Source organism: Chlamydotis macqueenii, chromosome Z (genome assembly GCF_036417535.1).
Source record: "Chlamydotis macqueenii isolate bChlMac1 chromosome Z, bChlMac1.mat, whole genome shotgun sequence".
In the NCBI taxonomy this organism is placed as follows: domain Eukaryota; kingdom Metazoa; phylum Chordata; class Aves; order Otidiformes; family Otididae; genus Chlamydotis; species Chlamydotis macqueenii.
The window spans coordinates 63077370-63099792 of NC_141593.1; the positions used below are offsets into that span (position 1 = coordinate 63077370).

General features: G+C 39.0%; 1 protein-coding gene across 9 annotated transcripts in view; it reads right to left on the reverse strand.

Annotated features, from left to right (window-relative positions):
• The window catches only part of CSNK1G3 (casein kinase 1 gamma 3), an 80790-nt gene extending 59031 nt beyond the window's left edge, over positions 1-21759 (reverse strand). For 3 of the 9 annotated variants that reach the window (XM_086770078.1, XM_086770077.1, XM_086770069.1), the window contains exons 1-3: positions 21532-21759; positions 16972-17077; positions 4376-4444 (exon numbers count right to left, since the gene is read on the reverse strand). The gene's annotated coding sequence lies outside the window, so the exon portion shown is untranslated. Of the gene's footprint in view, positions 1-1179; positions 1202-2395; positions 2418-4375; positions 4445-6682; positions 6755-16971; positions 17078-18550; positions 18819-21531 lie in introns of those variants that run through there. The other 6 variants (XM_086770070.1, XM_086770072.1, XM_086770073.1 and 3 more) reach the window with 6 other exon arrangements.
• Between the last annotated feature and the right edge of the window lie 664 nt (positions 21760-22423).

A 22423-nucleotide genomic window follows, 5' to 3' on the forward strand; every position in this document is an offset into this window, starting at 1 on the left:
ATTTCTTAAACTTGTTTCTCACAAAGTAAAATTAATACTCACATCATAGTTTATTACAGCATTTTAAAAATCAAACAGCCAGTAGAGAAAAGATACCAAAGAATATGAACAACCACCCAAATAGAATCATAGAATGGTCTGGGTTGAAAGCGACCTTTAAAGGTCATCTAGCCCAAACCCTCTGCAAGAAGCAGGGACATCTCCAACCAGATCAGGTTGCTCAGAGCCTCGTCCAACCTGGCCTTGAATGTTTCCAGGGATGTGGCATATTTAATTACAAATTAATGAATAATTGCATCTGCTGAATCCTGGATATTCCTAGCATGGTCATAACTAGATGACATTTTTAAAAATCGCTAATTAACAGCTGACTAACATATCTCTCCAGCAATGAAGCATCTGGAAATTTGTTTGGCAAAGAAACATGATCACCTTACTATGAAAGGAGAATGAAAGACTTGTTCCAAGAACAATTGAAAATGCAAATGCAAACTGCAGTCCAAGTAGACTTGCTTAATTTAAGGGAAAAGGACTTTAGCAGTGAGTAATGAATGCAGCGGTGTGGTATGGTACAGGCAGAGGCATCTAAGAAAAAAATGCAAGCACATTTGGCTACAACATAATCTTGCAGGTTTGAGCATCACAACTAGATACCCTAAAGTCACTTTCCAAACCACAGATCTCAGAGGAACAGACTTAATGGAAAGCAAAAGTTAATTTTTCCTCACCCAATGTGCTATAAAACCTAGGGAAGAAATGAGAAAACTAGAAACAGACTGTGCTAAGGTAGGATTTCAAGGACACCATTTAGTACTCAGAAAGGAGGTCAGTACATTTGACGAAGTAGATTGCATAAATATTTTAAGTGCCAAAGAAAAAAAGACTTAAGTTCCATATCTTACCGGTTTCTCCAGTGAGAAACAACAAGGTAAACAATCCTAGAATTTTTAGTGCTAATATATAGGCTTCATGGCAAATAGAAGCAACACACCTAAGCACAGTAGTTTACTGCCATCACCAAAGAGTAAAAAAGTAGACAGTTACCAACACAATGCTTTGGTAATCTCAGAAGCAGTGGAAGGCCAAACTTCCTGCCACTATTTTCCATATATCAAAATCTTCATATTACCAAGTGCTGCAAGACTTATCTTGGACAAGGAAGGCACTAACAGTTCATACCAGTGACACCAGGGGGTCACAACAGAGTAGTAACACTACAGAAGGGACTGGGTACGCAGGCAAACCTGAAGAAATCCAAATCCGATTTCAGAGTTAATAGGATTCTTAGCTTACAAGTTTTCCATAGCTTACCTGTTGACACGTATACAAAATCTAATCACATGTGAAATGAGTTTAAAATTGTATTTTTCTAATGCATCACAACTTCCTTTTAGAAGGACAGAACACTTCTAGTTTTCTCATTTATTTCAGATTTTCCCCTCTTGTCTTTGTATTTAAGTGCCACCTGCGCACAGCATGTAGCCTTGCTAACTGAGCAGAAAACTTAGCTGTAAGAGGCACAGTTCTGAGGGTGTTGAGAAGTCATGATGCATCAGGAGCACAGAATAACAAGCAGGCAATATGAGGACAAAAGGCATCAGAAATTCAATAACAGCACTAAGGCAATGGTAATCTCTAAGAAAGCCTTTGTGAGCCAAAGAAAGTCCATCATCAGTGGAAAAGCTTCCAAACTCACACTGTTTCAGCTCAGGTAGCAATAAAACAGTACCAGAGAAGCCACACTGGGAGCTCAAGGACAGATTATTTAGTATTTATGCAAAGCATATTATCTGCTCTGTGTGCATGCTTGTCCAGATGAAGCCTAGTAGTTAACAAGACACTGAAGCTTTGCCAGTGAGAAACTAATTTGCACAATATATTTTTAAACCCATCTATAATCACAGGAATATCTTTAATTTGAAAAATCCAAAACATAATCAAGCCTATCTCTTAACAGCATTAAGTTACCAGACATAAAGACTTCTCATACATTGAGAACCCTCATTTTAAAAATACCCTACCTGCATATCCAAATACCCTTTTCCACAATTCAAGTCTAATAGTTTAGATACCAGTTAATTAGGTACTAATGGCAACAGACTCTCTCAAGTCAGTTTATACTAATGCTACAGTCTTAATCAAGACAACTTTTTCCTAACTACTCAATATGCACACAGCCTCAGACACTGAAAATGTCTTATTATATACTGCACACTTAAACAAATAAAAAATCAGATGCTCTTTTAAAGCAATTTATAATATGTAAGTTAATTTATTAATTAAAACAGCCAACCTGGAACAGAAACTACAGCCAGCATTTTTTTTAATTCCAGTCTTCATTCTGAAACTGAAGTTACAGCAGTTAAGTATTAATTAATTTCAAAAACTGAGCTACCTTATGAGAAATCTCTTTGTCTTTTTTTTCTTTTAAATCTTCTGCAAGATGCCCACCCAGCTGCTCTGTCACTCCCCCTCCTCAAAAGGAAAATGCGAAGAAAATAAGACCAAAAAAAAACTCATGGGTCAAAATCAAGACAAGGACATCACTCACCAATGACCATCACGGGTAAAATAGACTTGACTTGGGTAAGATCAATTTAATTTACTGCCAACTGAAATAGGTTAAGATGGTGAGGAAAAAAAAAGACAAAGCTAAAAACGCCTTCCTCCCACTCCTCTTCTCCCCTGGCTCAACTTCACTCCTTCACTTCCCACTTCTATCTCCCTCCCCTCCCTGAAGCAGTGCAGGGGGATGGGGAACGAGCATTGCGGCCAGTCCGTAACAGCTCCTCTCAGCTGCTCCTTCCTCATGCTGTTCCCTTGCTTCAGCATGAGGTCCCTCCCACAGAAGACAGTCGTTCACGAACTGCTCCAGCATGCGTCCTTTCCCCGGCGTGCAGTCCCTCAGGAACGGACAGGGTCACAGGCCCTGACAGCAAACCTGCTCCAGCCTGGGCTCCTCTCTTCATGGGTCACAGGTCCTGCCAGGAGCCTGTTCCAGCATGGGCTCTCCATGGGTCACTGCCTTCTTCAGGCATCTGCCTGCCCCGGCATGGGATCCTCCCCGGGCTGCAGATGGATCTCTGCTCCTGCGTGGGCCTCCATGGGCTGCAGGGGCACAGCCGGCCTCACCATGGGCTGCACCACGGGCTGCAGGGGAATCTCTGCTCCGGTGCCGGGAGCATCTCCTCCCCTCGTTCCTCACTGACCTTGGTGACTGCAGGGACACTTCTCTCCCATATTCTCACTCCTCTCTCCCAGCTGCTGCACAGTATTTTTTTTTTTTTTTTACCCTTTCTTAAATATGTTTTCCTGGAGGCGCCACCACCTTCACTGCTGGCCTCAGCTGTACCCTGCAGTGCCTCAGCACAGGACAGGCCCCACCTCTCCTCACAGAAGCCTCTGCAGCCCCCCCGCCAGCACCAGGGGACAGACACCTAGTGAATTTACAAAAGCACACTCGTGTTTCCAATTTGTGAAATTCCAGATACCATACGCAAGTAACTACTTTTTTTTTAAAGCAGCCAACGCTTCCAGGAGAAAAAGCCTACCACACACTTTCCAATTTAAAAAACACTGCTTCAGAAACTTTTGTGTCTGCACACAGACCCCACCAAAAGCTGTTTGCCAGATACCTTTTTAAAAACTCAGAATGCAGTAATAGAAAAAAATGAGTTACAATGGATTCAAGGGATAAAGATAAGCTTGAGTATAAGCTTCATTATTTATCAATTAAATTAGTTTTGTAAATGGCACTAGCATTTTGAGAGCAAACCACAAAGCAGGAAAAAAAAAACCTCATAAAATTCAATAGAATACTTTAGAGTAAATAGGAAATAAACTGATTACTGCCTTCCTAAAAATATTTTCTTGTAATGTTTAAGTAATGTTTTATTGAGTGTTTTACTGAAATTTAAGGCAACAATGCATGAAACTAAATACACTATTAACAACATAAATTTCAGTTTAAAAAAATCCATCTATTATATGGACAAATCTATTATACAGAAACTTATGCCCTTCTCTCTTTTGCTGTTGAACAAACAGATACTCCAGTTACATTATGGGTATTCTTTTTTATATTAACTGAAATTAGCATATTTTATCAGATTCCTGCTAAAAAAAAAACATCAGAAGTCCTGTACGTTTTTCACACACTACATGTCCAAAGGAAGACACACAAGCATTCCTGTCAGTTTCTCCAGGACACAAGTGTTCTCTTAAAACATTCCTAATAAAATAATCTGCAGCGTATTTGAAATACGGGAAGCACTTCAACTTCTTCATATTAAAGTTCCTGTACAACACTTAATGAAGTATTTACCTTGGAAATACAAAAGGTATTCATGGTTTAGTTTAACTGCACTGCACTTACCTATGACAGAGTTACACTGATGGCAGTATCTTTTCTTCACCATAATGCTCATGTTCTAGAGGAAAAGAGCTAAAAGGTAAAGATATATTTATGTGTTATTTGTAATTACCAGGCATACAAAAACTTCTGATACAGAATGCAAGTAAATTACAAGTTACAGGAATTGCATTAGTGTTCCTAGACTGTTAAGGAAGATTGAGCAGATTTTTTTTCAAAGACTCAACATAAATTCTAGGGCCCAGAAGTCAGACATCATTCAAAAGTGTGCATAATCTAAAGCGAAAAAAAATAACACATGCAGTGTTATTCTAAATTATCTGCATAATCCTTTTCTTGCTATGTGCTAGTTACATGGGCTATATTCCTCTCACATGTAATCTGCCTGAAAAACGTGCCATCCTCATTTTACAACTTGATTTTCTGTTTAATTTTCATCCTTGCCTACACAAATGAGTACACTTGACCCGTAAGCTTCAGCCAGACATCAGGGAATATTGCTACAATTTAAATAAGTGTTCTTGCTCAAAAAATATATTATTAAATATCAGTATAATGGCAAACATACCATCAAAGCGAAGTTAACAAAGCAATGTCATAGGAGTGAAATGACTATTTATGCTGAAGTATGAGAAGGAAGAGAAGGCAAAGGAAGCTATGAAAAAAAGTCAGAACAGTATTACATAGCAGGAAAAGTACTTAGATCTTAATTAGAAATTAGAACTACAATCCATATAGATTGAGGACAAAAGGTGAAAGAAGGCTGGAAGACCTGTAAGGAAGCAGAGTTAACTGATATACAAAACTAACATCAGCTAATAGAACTTCTATTTATTTGATGGAATTTAATGGACATTCCCAAGCACTGTAGAGAAACTGCCTGAAAAGCAAGGAGAGGAGTAGTGAAGGCAAGCAAGAAGAGTGAAGGCAACAGGTAGATACATGTTCCAGTTGACTGACACCAGTCATACACCTAACCTCTGGAGAACAATAAAAGGCATCTTAGGATCAGTTTTAGAAACATAAATCAAAATCAATGGCAAAAAACAGCCAGGCTACTGGTCTCTGTCAACACACGACTTAAATACAGAACATACAGTCAAATTAACCAAATAAATACAAACTTAGCCACAAGACTATAGTAATATCATCCTGAAACAAAATCCCAATTTGCAATGCAGAAGCACATGAGGACAAAGACATTTGTTGGGTTCATAGAGAACTATTTCTGCCAGAACTGGCTTTACCACATTTGACATAAGAAGTCAAAACAAAACTTTATTAGCTTGGATTCACCAACACATTGATGTGGCTAAACTGCTTCTAATTCTGGAACTACAGTAGTTACTCCAGCTCAGGAAGGTTTGTTCAGTTCTGTTTGCCATTAAATGAACATGCTATAGATTGCCTACACGTATTATCACTTCTGAACTTCTGTGCACTTGACTTCACAACTTCAGTAATGTCTGTTCTGCATTACAATAGGTGATTAAACACTTCTTCAACAAAGCCAAGGCAAGGACTAAACGGACCATTCCCTAAAGATCTCTACTGTCTAAAGGTTAGATGAGCAGTTTTCTGGTATTTGAAGAGGACAGACAGACAATTATTTCCTTGAAGGGACATTTTTACAGAATATGTTTTACTCATTGATGATTTGCACACAAAGCTTGCTTACTTCATAGACAAGCAGATTCCAACTCGGAAAATCTAGCCTATTCAAAATGTTTGTTTTGCACTCTCTCTGCTGCATAAAATTCTACAGAGAGCAACTGAATCAGTTTTAATGCACCTGTACAGGTGTGTAAGCAAAAACGATCTTTCAATTCACCACTATATTCAAACTCTTTTTTTATTTAAATTCACGTTGTACAGTTGTATAGTGTTAAAGAACTTCAGAATACTGATAACTCCCTACAAATACATACAGAACTGGACATACAGAAATCAAAATTAAGCAAATATCTCACTTCCAAATGAATTCACTGTGAGAAAATGTCAGTATTTTTTTCCTCTAACAAACAGATCATAATCTCTGAATGATAATTAAACAGCATTTCCTTAAACATCTAAAGAAAATTGTTTGAAAGCACTGAAGCAAAACACTGGAATATTACATACATGGTGAATAAACAGGTGAGTTACAAAAACATACTCAGGCTCTATTCTGTCTTCTTTTCCATTACAGACTCAGTATATTCAACAGCATTGCTGCTATTGTTCCAAGTTCACACATCACCAAAAGAACACATTATATGTTAAGCAAGCATGTGCTGTTACAGAAAATCTGTGAATCAAGACAATCTTTACCTAAACCCACATTGGAGAAATGTTCCTTTAAATCCTTCTAATCTTTTCCTGCTTGATTCAGTATTCAAAATCTAATAGAGCAGTGCCACAGCAGCTATAAGAAAAAAGGGTAATTACACAAGGCCACAAAAAGTTCATCGAATCTTCTAATCATATTTGTATTAAAGTTCTCCTTTTTCAAGTGCTCTGGAAACAACTGACAGTCCTTTAAGGTGCACCACCAAAGAGCATACATACACACCCGAAGCCAATTTCTTTCACATCTACTGGTGGGGGAAAAAAAAAAAAGTCTCAAAGCCTCAGTTGGGTTGGCAATTTTAAAGAATCATTGAGTTTTATTATAACACAAGTATCTCTAATTTCTTGCACAGTCACACCCACTCGAAGTCTGCTTTAGGATCAAAGTAGAATTATTGCCAGAAAGTGCCAGGCTGCTAGAATTCAAATTCTAATACAGGTATTGGCACGCAGGAAGAAGTTACACCTAGAAAACATTTTAGATATCCCTAGATGACAGAGATACATATCTCCACATCTCCCTAAATCTCAGTTGAAAATGTCCCAATTAACATTACCAGAACCAATAAAAATAAAATAAAAACTTACTAGCTACTTCATTCTTTTTTCATCTTCCCAATTTGCTTTTAAATAAGCTTATTAAGAGAACACTAAAGCTGCTAAACAAAACATTCCACTGTCTGGAAGTGACAAAGTTAAATGAAACAAGCAGCCATAACTGCTCCCTTAGATATCACATGCATTACCTTCCCAAGTTTAATTACAAGATCCTATATCACTGCTAGTATCAGTATACTAACATTTTTTTTTCCTAGTTTTAGAAAAAGTATACAGTAGTACAAGAGCTAGGGAGGAAAATAAAAGAATCCATGAAACAAAAGAGTGAAAAAACACCTCTTGTTTAAGCACAAAGCATTTAAAAATTCACCCAGGCTTGTTGCAAAACCTCCAAAGTGTTGCAAACCTGTTACGAATACCAGCTCGCTGCTAGGAGACCCCACACCCTTTCCATCTCAATCTGGGCATGGAGGACTTTAATCAGTGGAATTACAATCAATGACAATATCAATGATTGATAATAGCAAAATACTGGATTAATGTGAATTTAGAATGTAGGTGTAGGGTGATTCTTACTAACCATAGAACTATAGGGTTAAGTTTTATATATGAAATATCCTTATCCTAATTAGTTTGGTATTTCAGGGGTAGTTAGGATAGTGGCAGAACTAGGCACCAGTTATGCTGCTGGGGCCTTGAGCCGTCACTCTCAAGCCAGAGAAGAAACATAAAACTCCCTTATCTTAGAAAGGTAACATATCCTTATCCTAATTAGTTCGGTATGTTGGGGTGGTTAGCCACCAGTTATGCAGCTGGGGCCTTGAGCCGTCGCTTTCAAGCCAGAAGATTTAAGGGCAAGGCAACCTTGTTCTCTGAACTATATATGGAGATTTCAAGGAGGGGTTCAACCGACAAATTTGAGGAGGGGGCGTTCTGACGACCCCGAGACCGCCAAAAGGACCCCTGACTCAAATTACTTAGCATGCAGGAATGGGAGGAGGCGTATTATAATGATTTCTCGAAATGTTGATGTTTATGCATGACAACATCTTGTAAATCTACTGAATATGCATATCGAATGTGTATTTAACGGTGCTATTGAATCAGACAGGTGCGCACGCTAGGTGGAGCGATCCCCCGTGCGCCCAGCGCTGCAATAAAGAAGTGCCTGCTTCTTAACTTCTCATTGCTGTTAAGGAGTTTTATTCCGGATTTCGGTAACAGGCTCCTAGCATTTTCATTTATCTTCAGTTTTTCTCACTCCTCAAGCTTCTTTGTTCACATACTTTTACTCCCAAGGTCTCATGTTTTTTGGCACTGACATTACTCTAGCAGCAAAGCTTTCTTCCTCTTACATCACACAGTTTTTACCGAATAATTCACCTACTAAATAGCCCTTATTTCAGACAGAAAACAGTCATGCTCAATTTCCAATATTCACTTGAATGTTATAAACACATTTGGGTCACCGATACAGTAACATGGAATTTTAATCAGCAAAACTGCTTTAGAAGTATTTAACAGTAGAAAAACTGCAATTCGTAGTACTAATCTGAAATCAAGCTTAAAATTAGTTTTGTTGTGAGATAATATAAAATTAAAATAGCTAATCAACTATTTCTAGTATTGTTTGTATATCTTATTGAAAAATTCAGCTGTTCTTTCTTTCTTAAGATTTATTGTTTACTCTTCAATCATTAACTATTTAATTATTTTCAATTTACTCCAATGAGAAAAAATTCAAACCTTCACACAATCTTCATGTGATTCAAAAAAGTAGAGTTGCTATTCCAACAATTTATATGACAAATAAATTTCTCTACTGCTTTATTTTTCATACAAATAGATGCTTATAACATTGGCATCACACCACTCTGATGGTTGTTTCCTTTTATTGCTAATTTGAGCCTAAAAAGAAAAATACTTTCATATATAACCCCCAAAATAAAAACAGATGTTAAAAGAATCATTGCATAACTGAAACATAACCAATCTGATTTTGACTTAAGAATATAATTTCATCATTTTCCAGATTTCAGAAGCAAGGGAAAAAAAAAAAAAAAAAAAAAAAAAAAAAGGAAAAATCATTAGCATCTCAGTCAAAACTAAAGACAAAATAAGACTGCTGAAATATTCAGTACATAGAATTTACACAGATGCTAAATACTCATTACATGAGCTTGGAAAACAAACAAACAAAAAAAAAGAATTCCAAACAAATTTATCCTGGCACAATTTCTCTCTTCAGCTATCACTAACCAGTATCAAAACTGCTCTTTACTGTATCATTTTACATTTTTTAGAAGGTATTCTCTAAATGTAACCTCAACATAATGAAAACTTATTCATCAGTAACTAATTTTCCTCACAACAATGTAATGTAGTTGATATAAACAGGGAATTTCAGTCTAACTTTTGCAAGTCTAATGCAGCCTAAATTTGTAGGTTTTTTAATCTTTAACATAAAAACCAAAATGTAGCTCGGCATTATCTGCTCTCTCCTTTCTACCATTTCTAGCACACCTCAAGATTCATCACACTTTCTGATGTTAGTTGATTCACCTAAGAATGTCTTATTCTCCTATTTCTATAGGTACTTATCATTCTGACTTCAGTCAGGTAAACAACTACCTTGGACGCACTGTAACAAGAACATGCAAATCCTCTGAAGCAACATCATTCTCTCCTCCAAAAAAAAAAAAAAAAACAAACCCATTTGCAGCAGATGTGAACTGACCCAAGAAACAATGATCAACTTTTTCAGTTTTGCATAGTAGGACTGGTATCTCTACATTGAATAAAACAAGAAACATATGGAACACACAAGAAGTGAAGATGCACCTGAATCAGATCTTCAAAAGCATCCATGGTCTGGTCATCACAAAACACTGTTCACCTTCCTTCCCAGCCAGCTTTCCTTTCAAAACACTGAAGACCAGATCCCAAATTTGCTACATTTATTCGATAAAGTATGCAATATATTAATAAGTTGGAAATCCTTCCTAGAGTTTCAGCAGCAAAGAAGGAAAGCTAGCAAGGCAACTACTACTTCTTAATCACCTGCAGATCAAACTCTTCCCACTTCAGAAGACACACGTGTTTGTTTAAGAAAGCAAAAATAATACCCTAATTTTAAAGGCAAATGAAATCTCCTTCTAACACATTATGGAGGAGCTCAGCTGTCCAATTTGTTTCTCAGTATACATGGCCTCAGAACATTTTTATTTTGATTTGTGCTCCTCACCACTCCAAGGCAACTAACAGATCACAAGTGCACTTAGATTTTGTTTGCATTACCAGTCCAACAACACAGTGTTTGTATCTCAAGCACCTTCTATATTACCACTTCTGTATTTTTTACTTAAAAGTCTAAGTTTTCCACAGATTCTTCTGTTCACTTTCTATGACTGCCTCGGACAACTGTACTGTTCAGGCAGCATCCAGTCCTCTTCTTCTTCTACTTTCTGTAATATCAACCCATTCTAAAATAACAGAACAGTTTTGCAAAGCAAAATAAGAACAGAATTTACAAATTTTGGCAAGCAAATGAGATTATCAGCATTCCTGAAAATGATTATTTTTTAAAAAATCTATTTGTTTAAATTTACAGATTTGTAAGATTCTCCCTATGTAACATTAAGTTATAGGTAACTGAATGAAAGTCTACATACAGTCTCGGTCCACAAACACATACAATGAGATTCACTCAAACTGAATAAGTAGCCTAATTGAAAATGTCAATGTAAAACTGAGTGGCTTTCTTGTGAATAAAAGTTTACACATCCAAGCTTTCTAAAAAGTCAGGTTTTCCTATCAAGATGTATATAGAAAAAAAAAATTAAAAATTACTTTTCCCTTTTACAGTATCCACTGCCACATACTATTTTCAATGAACATAATTAGCTCAAGATTCTAGAATGAGCTTTTAAATTTGTAAATATATAGCAATTTCCCCATGGAAAGTTCAGCAGCAAACCACATCTGGCCACATATAATCCTTTAACACACAAAAACTAAGAGGAAAAAAAAGCTTTATTTATTAACACATTTAATTAAATTTTCCTCTGTACAAAAACTAACCAAAAATACACCTTATCGTTATCGAACCTTGTTTAAAAGGTCCATTCTGGTTAAGCTACTATGATTTTTCTTGTACTAAGGTTTGAAGTCACATGAAGACATCTGAGGGCTACAAATGTCCAAACTTTATTCTTTGAGCTGTACATCCAATTTTGTCACTTGAAAGACTACTATTTAACCAACAATAATGTAGCCTTCTCTACCACCCAGTTGCACGTTCTAATCAAAATACTGTCACATCAGAAGACACATACAGTACTCAGGGTCAACCTAACTCAATACGATTTTTTCCCAAATGACAAACTGGACTAACTACATAACAATTAAGATCCCCAAGCAATCTCTTCATCTTCGTAAATTTAAAATGAACATCAACCAAAGATTGCTATTTTCCGTTCAGTGCATAGACATTTATTTTTTCTCACTGACCTAGAAGAAAAGTTTGGTCCTAATCCTAAACCACACTTCATTATAAACTTTCACCACAAAATCCCACCAAATTCACTTTGGGATTCCATGCAAGTGAATATATTTATGTGTTTAAAATTTTTGTGCAGGCATCCTTCTTGCAGGATCGTATAATCATCATTTTAGAGGAACAGCTGAAAGTCCGTTTTCAGAAAGGAGTGGAATAATTTTAAAAAATCTAATAATGACAGTATTAAAGCTTATTTACTACAGAGTAGAGAAAGGAGATAACTGATAGTTAAGCAGCATTCCAGTAATTTGCTTTTTCATTTTTCCAGCACCACTCCGACACATACTCAAACAGGCTATATTGTCCACAGCTGATGGGAAACTAATGCTGAGCAAGCTAATGCTACATAATGGATGCTTCAATTTTCTACATCAAACATTGTACCATCAGCACTCAAATGTCACAGCAGAACAACTGAAAGGTATAGATTAGCTTAAAGCTAGGTTAAAGAAACTATGAAGTTGAACACATCTAAAAGTTAGAAAACAAAGCAAGGATAGCACTGCATTTCATCTAATGCCATAACTATGTCTGAAGACAAAATTAAGCACAATGATGAAGCACTCCAGAGCTATGTGGAGAAAAACATTTTCTAAAAGTCAAAAAGACACTAATGCACTTTTAAGGTTATTATTTTATAGGATCATAGAACCATAGAATGGTTAGAATTGGAAGGGACCTTCAAAGGTCATCTAGTCAAACCCACCTGCAAAGAGCAGGGACATCCCCAACTAGATCAGGTTACTCAGAGCCTCATCCAACCCGGCCTTGAACGTTTCCAGGGATGGGGCATCAACCACCTCTCTGAGCAACCTGTTCCAGTGTTCTACAACCCTCATTGTAAAAAAAAAAAATTTCCTAATATCTAATCTAAATCTACCTCCCTCTATTTTGAAACCATTACCCCTAGTCTTGTCATAACAGGCCCTACTGAACAGTCTCTCCCTGTCTTTCCTGTTAGGCCCCCTTGAGGTACTGGAAGATCACTGTAGGGTCCCTCGGGAGCCTCCTCTTTTCCAGACTGAACAGCCCCAACTCTCTCAGCCTGTCCTCATAGGAGAGGTGCTCCAGCCCTCTGATCATCTTTGTGGCCCTCCTCTGGACCCTCTCCAACAGGTCCAGGTCCTTCTTATGTTGGTGGCCCCAGAACTGGACACAGTACTCCAGGTGGGGTCTCATCAGAGCAGAGTAGAGGGGGAGAATCGCCTCCCTCGACCTGCTGGCCACACTCCTCTGGGCTGCAAGGGCGCACTGCCTGCTCATGTTGAGCTTCTCATCCACCATCACTCCCAAGTCCTTCTCCTCAGGGCTGGTCTCAATCCATTCTCTGCCCAGCCTATATCTGTGCTTGGGATTGCCATGACCCACATTCAGGACTTTGCACTTGGCCTGATTGAACTTCATGAGGTTTGCATGGGCCCACTTCTCCATCATAAAGTACATAGTGTGCTCTAGCATTCCACAAGGATTCTGAAGAGCAGTTTTCAAAATGAAAAGTCTTATTTAATTCACTGAGCCTAATTCCTACTCACTGTTACCTTTAATCATGGACATATTCTACTGTAAGAATTCTACTTAGAAGGGAGCCAAATTCAAGTTAAACGATTTTAACTCTGGAATTTTTCAGCTTGCAACTGCAGTCATATCAGACGTTAACTACTGTGCTACACTCCTGAAAAAAACAAGCCAAGAAAATAAGACACTACATGCTCATGCCCGACAGATCATGATTTGATCTCATAACACAGTCACTTACTACCAGCAGTGTTGAACATTATTCCTTTCTATAAGGCCAGATCTCCAGAGGCATGTAGTTAAGTTTCCCAGGCTTTGATAATACAGAACTCCTGAGAATATGTTTTAGTACCTCTGCCTTTGCTCATTCTGACCTTACCAAAATTCATTTGCCCTCTTAACTGTTCCTGAATCACTTTGGTTTTTTTCCCCCCATAACTCTCTTTCTACTTCAGTCCAACTACAATTGTACTGAACTGCAGCTCAAAGCATGCTCTTTAAGTGGTCAGTATAGGATCTGAGAGGTGGGAAATACTCCTTTGTTCCCCGGCTCAGATGAAGCCCAAGTCACAGCAATAGTCAGTCACTCGCTGTTGAAACCATGTGTTTTCTCCTTTTCCTGCGTAGAAGCAATGAAAACGTAGAAATCACAAGCTGGAAAGTTACTTTCTGCTAAATTACAGTGCCCAGCAGCACAGCTCTCTTCCATCAACATCACAGAGTAGGTTCCAGAAATGTTTTGTTCCATTCATGCAGCCCAGACTTGAACACAGTCAGGACTTAACTTTTGTAGCATTTCTTCCAAACTGTCAGCTCTGTTGCACTGTTACAAATGGTGTTTCCAAAAGCCTTAGAACTCAGCAAAACTTGACTAAGTAACAATTAAGAGATTGATAAACCACCCTACCAAACTCTAGTACACACTTCAACTTAACAGTAACAGAACTCATCATCAAGTTGGTTAGTTGGATGAGAGTTTTTCTTTGGTTTTGCTTTTTTTTTCCTCCCCTCATATTGGTAGGTCTTCCCCTATTATTATTTTCCAAATCAGCCAAATAGTTTAATCCAAACTATTCCTATTTCTGTTTGAGGCAGAAACTAGTATGAAAGACTTCAGATTTAAATTTGACAATGTTTTTGCCACTGAAACTACACAACCTTACAAGAGATGTTAACCATAGGTGTTCCTGCCTGCTCTGCACGTAAGGAAAGAGATAATCAACACTATAGGAAAATGCCTCCAGTGTTAAGTTTGGCAGCTATGAATCTGTCAAGGGTTTCTGACAATAACAAACTACATGACAAGCAAATTATTCTACTGTTTTAATAGTCTCCATAAATTAGACAGGTACCCTCTACAGCAACAAATTCCAAGTAATTTATTATCAGATATACTCGCAACTCGCTCCTCATATATGCATGGTTTTCACTGTAATGTCTACCTAAAATGTCTTAATTAAAATTAAACTACAGCATTATATTCTCTAAAAGGCTTCTATAAAGTTTTTGTCTTGCTTTAAAGTTTAATATGGAATAAAACGTTATAGATAAAAAAGCCTCATACACCACACCAATTAGAATCATACCTGCCACCTTCATATTCAACAGATAAGATACACAGTGATAAGATGGATAGTGTGATTAGCCACAGTTAAGATCTTAAATTAATCATTAGTCATTGAGTATAAAGCATACTTAAACCAATAACTTCTTATGAAACTCTGTGGAAAAAAACTAGCCTCCCAAAGCTTTATACAAAACCAAACAATACTGAATATGAAGTCATATGGCGTAAATGAAAAATGTCATTATCTTATACAGGCACTGTGTAGTAAACTCTTAAATTACTACTTAGGGAGACCAAGATAGATTCAGACTAAGCAAACTGTTCCTCAAAAGTAACAACGTTAATTAAGCTTAGCTCTCTACCGATCAGTGTTCAAGGCCCACACAGTCTCACTGCAGCAACTTCAGCTTGTTGGACGTCTTCCATGTTTACACAGTATTCCCAGGCCTCCCTATGTTACATCTTGAGCTCTCTTTTTTTTTTTGCAAAACTCTTCATTTCTTCCCACAGTAAAACTCTTACCTTCACTTCTCACTCAGTGACTGCCACTTGCCCAGTACTACAAGTTGCAAGCTGAACAGCTCTCAAGCTACCACCAACCAGAACACATGGCGTTCTTCTATCACTGTGGATAGCTAACAAATATCTACTCTACCTAAGTTGTGTTTTTAACAAGGTTATAGGAATTAATCTCCAGAGACATAAAAATATAAGCTTGGTTAAAACTGCCCAACAAGTTCCACATTTATAAAGGCAGCAGATGAAAGAACTGCAGATCAAAAATACCATATTTCCTTAAAAACTAGAGTTTTTTTTTCAGAAGAAAATTCCAAGTACAATCAACAGATTCTACTTAAAGCTTAAAGTCAGAAAATTAAAGGCAAATATTAAAAGAGCACTTCCAGACGGCAAAGACAATTATCTTTCAGTCTAGCAAAAGCTTAAGAGTAAATTTAGCTATTCTGTCTTCTTGTCTTTTGATAAAATTCTTCTCTGCCTGTTTACTTTTACCTGTAAATTCAAGTTTCATCATTTGTTATCTCTCTAGATTTAGAGATGCCTCAGCCTACTGGCAGCAAATGTTAAACAGAAAAAAAACTTTCATAATCTGACACATTGAGCAACATGCTCTTGGAATACTGTAAGCAGTTAATGAGTAGTAATTGTTTGAGGCAAACTTCCACTGAAAGAGAAAGCAAGAACATTTTATACTGAACTAGTGTTTGCAAGGCACAAGTAAGAAAATACTAGTCGAGGTTAGAGTGAAACATGTCTCCCATGACCCTTAGAGCAAGCATGTCCCTGACTGCAATCTCCACAATATTACTTAATCTTCCCAAGATTACTGCAGAATTTAAGATATCTGTATTTATAGGGACATTATCTATATTTAAACTGACATCAGCAATGTCAATACTATATCAAGTTAATTACATACTTCATTATAACTCTGAGGCAACACTGAATACCTTTATAAGATTGCTTTATATCTTTACATCAAAAAGCCGCTGATATGTGATAATAACATGTCTTTCATGCCTTTACATATCGAAATGCAAGCTGCTTCATTTAAGTCCAACTGTAAAGACGTAAAATGGATAATGTTTAGTGCCTTAAATACAGAAAGGTACTCAAGAGATTCTTCTATACATAACAACACAACTTTTAAATAGTACTTCCTTCTAGGCTGCAAAGGTGTGTCCTACCCTGGACGAATCACAAGTTCCACTATCACAAAGGTAATCTGCTAAGGAGTCCATACAGCCCATGCAGCCTTCCCAATATAACAGATGAACATTTTCTAGGTAATGAGCACCTTAAGCCCAAAGACAAACTGAACCCAAACCAACAGTTTTAAGGCTAGAATACAGGCAACCTAAGTCTGAAATTCTGTTTTGATAAATGCTATTAGACAATATTATGGGTGGGTCAGCATGATGGCTCTCGTTCTCCTGCCGCATCTAGCCACAGGTACCTGCTGCTCCTGTTGCTTACTTTAGACGAGCCTCAGCACTCAAACACCTCCATAAAGCCATTAGACTCACCAACCTAGTACAAAGTTCACACACTTACCAGTAACTTGCTACTTGAATCAACTCAGTGGATACAAAAGACAGATGCACAGCCTGAGTGGAGGTACAAAACTGCATAACCAGGAATGAGGCAGGAGAAGAAATACCTGGTAATAGAGACAGAATGACTTTCCCAACAGCCTATGACATAATTTCAATGACTGATCTTTCACAGCAGGTTTAGTGCATCTCTTAGAAGACAGCACATTTGTTCTCAATGATTTCCATAGGCTAACTGCCATGCAAACATCACCATTAACTATGCTTTTGTTTGGAACTGTTCCATTTACTTTGTGATTGCACATAGTTCACTGCATGAAGAGCATGGCACCTCAAGAATTAATCAATCAATAAACACAGAGACTATAAAAAAATGTGACAAACCACATACTTTTAACTGCCTATGCCCTGCTTGTCATAAAACACTTCCGTATTTTTGTAATACTGAAAAGGACATTATTTTCCATTGTTATAGTGCAAATGCTGTCTTAATAACATAATTTAAGTATGTGATTTATTAAGAGTATAAATTCCCACATAGGCTTTATATCCATGTAATCAGGAAAAAAATCCTTTCTAGGAAAATGACATTAAATTACTAACAGATTTTAGTTAAGTAAAGCAGTTATTAAAAAAGTCTTGGTATGTTAAAAGTTAAACAGGCTAGTAAGCTGACAGACAAGATCACAAAGCATATGAAAACAGTGTTGTAATTACATTACTGATGTTCTACAGAAAGACAAACTAAGTAAACCTACTTGAAGTATGTAAATCTTACCTGTGTGTCTGTCATGGACTTCTGTGACCTACAGTTATCTGAGTAAATTTTTTCAAGGATAGTTCTGACTTATCGATATGTCTCCTCCCATTTGTTACTCCACTGCACGAGACAGTAACAGGATACTAGACACACAAATAGCAAAAAAAAAAAAAAAAAGCCATCTTTCCATACCTACAAGGTACACTTCTTTTGTATAAAATACCCCTTTTTGATCAGGCAAAAGTGGATATTATCTATTCTGTATTAATAAGCTTTCCTAAAACGTACGCTAAGCTTTTACAAGTTCACATACTCAAAAACACAAGATAAAGGAACAAACAAGAGAGAAGAGTGGATGTGAAGTAACTACAGTGAAATGTATTCAAACAAAAATGATCTATGCAACAGATGAAGGACAACGCATTTCAGTAAACATCCTAGGAGAACATACTTGTAAACACATTAGTAATATTCTGAAAGTGTTGCATATTTAATATTTACAAATATTCTCTGCACCTTTTCTTAGAAAGAATCCTTATACTCATTCATTTAAGGTAATGAACACATAATCTAGTGAATGCTAGAACTAAATATAACAAATGAGGTAATCTGATCAAAATAAACTCATCTGTATTTTTTGAACATAGCTGAGTACTCTACTACTTACTAAGAGTTTCAGAACTTCCTTTAAAAGTACTGCTTTCAGAAAGGTAAGTAACCAAACTCCAAATCAATTCTACAGCATAGACTCATGTGCAATGTCTCCTCTTCCACATTCTCCCTATGCCGAGGAGGAGACATTAAATTATAAGTGGCTTACCTAAGGTCATAAGGATGGACAGATGTTCCAGTTGCTGTCTTTATCTGTGATCATCAGCCTAGCTTTTAACCACTTTCTTACTAGTCTGCTTTTATTTATCCAACTGTTTAGCTTAAACACACACTTTTTTCTTCACAGAATTATTTCAGCTGTGGCCCACAAACCCCTAGAACCTCAGTGGCAATGTCTAGGAGGCTACTCAGAACTACTCTCAGAAAAACAAGCTCACCAACAGGCTTGATTTCACTATGATTTCACTACATTCGCTCTGCAGCAGCACTGAGGAAGCATTAAAATGCACGCACAGCAAAAAAAAAAAAAAAAAAAAAAAAATTTAAATTAAGGACTGACAGAAAGTATAGGACAATTAGATAAAAGTTACTATTTTTTCTTTTAATACATGAGGGAAAACAATTGTGTAGAATTCTCAAAACACTTCTGAAAGGATGTTAAAGTAAACAACATGTTATAATTCTTATGCTTTAGCCTTGTCTTCCAGGGTATCTTAGTTGCTCCTTGAGAACATACTGTCCCATTTTCATTACTAAATAACCCTCAGGTATCATGATCAGTTTAAGATGCTCTAACCACAGTCTGCTGCTGAAAAGCGTTGTCCCCCTAAGCACTGTGTCAGCCCTTTTGCTCATACAACTGTGTGTGGGGTACATAAGACTGACTGAAAACTCTTGCAGTTAGTTTCCAGTTGAATCAGTGAGTTTAAACGGTGAAACAGCACTCTAAATTCCTTTATAACTTCGTCCTTCCTCTGGTTTGTGTGTGCCTTTAATAGCATTATTACTTTTGTATATGTCATTCCAAAGCAATCAGTTAAAAGTAAAAAGAAAAATCTAAGGAACGAGAAATAGTTATATGTTTTGCTTACAACAGATTGAAAAAAAAAAAAAAACTTTAGCTAGTATGACTTATTACGAAAAGTTAGACAGAGATAGTTAATACAGCTGATCAGTTCTCTGTTCTTTACAAAGTTGGTTCTTGTAATTACAAGATACTGGAGAAAAGTGCTGCCACTTCCCTGTTCCTCACGTTTGATCTACTGTTGTTGTCTCAAAGTCATAACTAAACTAAATTCATCCTAAACACCAAGAGACTTCCTCATATTTTAACATAATTTTAAGACAAAAGTAAAGATGTTACAAATACATGTAACTGATACTTCTAACCACAGAAAAAACAAAAACATAAACAATCCTATTTTCAAGGGACACACTTTGCAGATGTAGTTGGGACACTAAGTTTTGATACACTGCATCAACTTGGTTAAATACACTTTTAAAATTACGAGACTACTAAAAAGTGAAAAATTACCACAGGAAGTAAATTCAGTCTTGTTAATTGTACATAAGTAAACTGGATGAGGAAAAAAGATCTCCTGCAGGTTCAATGATTTATTTTTATTATTTTTTTTTTAGGGAAGAACTACTTCAGAAAGGCTGTTAAGTCAGGGCCTGCAAGTCTTACAAACAGAGTGGATCTCTTAACTAACCCTGAATATTTTTATCTTGATCACGCAGGGAAAAAAAAAAACCTACAAAAACCACCATGTATCACTGTATCATAACTGGTATTCTAGATTCCAAAATTAATTTACATACTATAAGCAAATACATCTATTTGATTCAAAAATACAGTAGCAAGACAAAGATTCATTTCATTAGCTGAAAGTCATTCCCAGCTGATGAACCAGTCTGATGTCTGCCAGGTAAACTCTCTATTTCAGGCCAGCACAATGAAATACCACTTATTTCCACTGCCAATACTGTTTCACTTGCTGAAACTTCTCCATTCAAAAAAAAAACTGACAAAAAGATGTTGAGGTCAGTAGAAGACATCTCACACAATATGGTTAACAAAGAAACCTCTAACTCATCTTTTCCCTCTAAAAAGAAAACTGCATTACTCTCATACTGGATTTTACCATCTCAAGGCAGCTTAGGATAATATGAATCTGCTAGACATTTATCAGCGTTCAGAAAAGGTATGAGTCTACCATGCAAATAAATTGTTTCTCCCTACCAAGTATCATAACCCAGGCAGCAACACTTAATACACTTAACAGTGTGCTTCACTTACGATGATGCTGAAGAACATGCAAAATAAAGGATAATTTCGCACAGTATATATTTATAATTACGCATGTATTTGCAAGAGATTTTCCATAAAAAATGCATTATGAAAAAAATCTTGGATTATATTCCAATTCCTTCTACATATAGCACATCATTCTGGCACCCATTAAGGGGTGGTCAGCAAAGTCAACGGGGAAGCCTGAAAATAAGTTCAGTAAAAGTTTTGCAGCAAATCACCTGAAGCATCACTCTGAGTGATGAATCAAATGTAAAATCACTAAATTCAAAGTGTATTCCTAAAAAACTTTAAAAAGAAAAGCGCACTGGCAGCTTAGTTTACCTCTTATCTGCTAACCAAGTCCGTACAAATGCACTCCTGCAACCTGCTTCTACAGAACAGGAAAGCGAACTTACTCACTCGTTCCTACAAAAACAGCTCAGCGCTCGGTCGGGCTGAGCTCCGCCAGCACCACCGGAACCGGCGATTACTCAGGCAACCAAACAAGCCGGGAGCAACGCTTCTTGAGAAGGAGCGGGCAGCCGCAGGTCTGACAGCGACAGCCTTTGCCGCCACCCCGCAGAGAAGCTACAGGAAAGCGAGGGCCCCTCCTGCCGCCAGCCGCGTCCCCCGCGCCGTCAGGCGTTACCTCCCGCCCGCCTCAGCCCCGGAGGAAGAAGCGCAGCCCGCCTCCGCCCCCGCCCCCGCCCCAGGCGACCCCAACCGCCACCTGCAACCGCCGCTGCGCGCGCCCGCACGTAAGGGGCTCTTCCCCCCCGACCCCTCCAGCTACCGGAGGAAGGGGGAGGGAGCCGGTCAAGGGCCTCGGCCGAAACGGATGCTGCGGGCGCCACGATCGACGCCCCTCCGAAAGGCGGCCGGGGAGAGCTACCTACCGGCTCCGCCGTGCCACGGGGAGGGAGGCGCTGGGTGCCCGGCCGGCGGAGGTGGAGGCGAGCCCTTCACCTTTGGGTACTGCCCCCTGACCCTGCCCTACCCTCGGAGCCGCGAGAAGGGGCCAGCCGGGGAAGGCGCAGCCTAAGCAGTGCTCCCAGCCGGAAGGAAACCGGCGGCGGCACCGACTGCCCACCCCACCGCGGCAGGGGCCCCCGGGGCGGGCGGGCCTCGCCTCCGCCCGGATGCCGGCGGGGGGGGCGCGCGCGTGGGCGGGGCCTCGGGGGGCCGGGCGTGGCGTTCGGCCAAGGGTGATCGGCGCCTCTCGCGCGAGGGATTGACAGTCCGCCGGCCACTCGGGAGACGAGAAAGCGAACGCCAGGCCTCGGGAGAGGGCGGGGCTCGCTGGTGAGCAGTGGAGGTAGCCAATGAGGGGGGAGGCTGGGCGTGGCGCCCTGAGGGGGCGGGGCCGAACCGCGGCGGGGCTGTGGGTCCGTCTGGTGGTTGCTCCCGCCTTAGGGGGAAGGGGCGGGTAGCAGGGGCAGGAGGTTGGAGGGGCACAGGGGGGGAGTGGCGCCTGGGTGCTCCTCGGGCAGCGGGGGGTTCTCTGCTGCTGGTCTCCGGCTGCGGCAGCCTCGCCGTTTCCCCTCAGAACTTAAGAGATCCGGTTCGGAGGCGGTTGCAGCAGGCTGCCCCTCCGCCGCTCCTCTCCCTCGGCTTAGGCCTCGGTGAGCGGGCGCGCTTCGCCCCTGGTCTCAGCGGGGGCAAAGGTAGCAGGTTAACGTTGGAAGGGCCGGCTGCCAGAGACTGCCCTGTGCCCGGGGGCGGCTGAGCCGGTTGCAGACCGCAGCCGCGGCCCGCCTGGAAACAAGAGCTCGCCTTAATCCTCTGCTG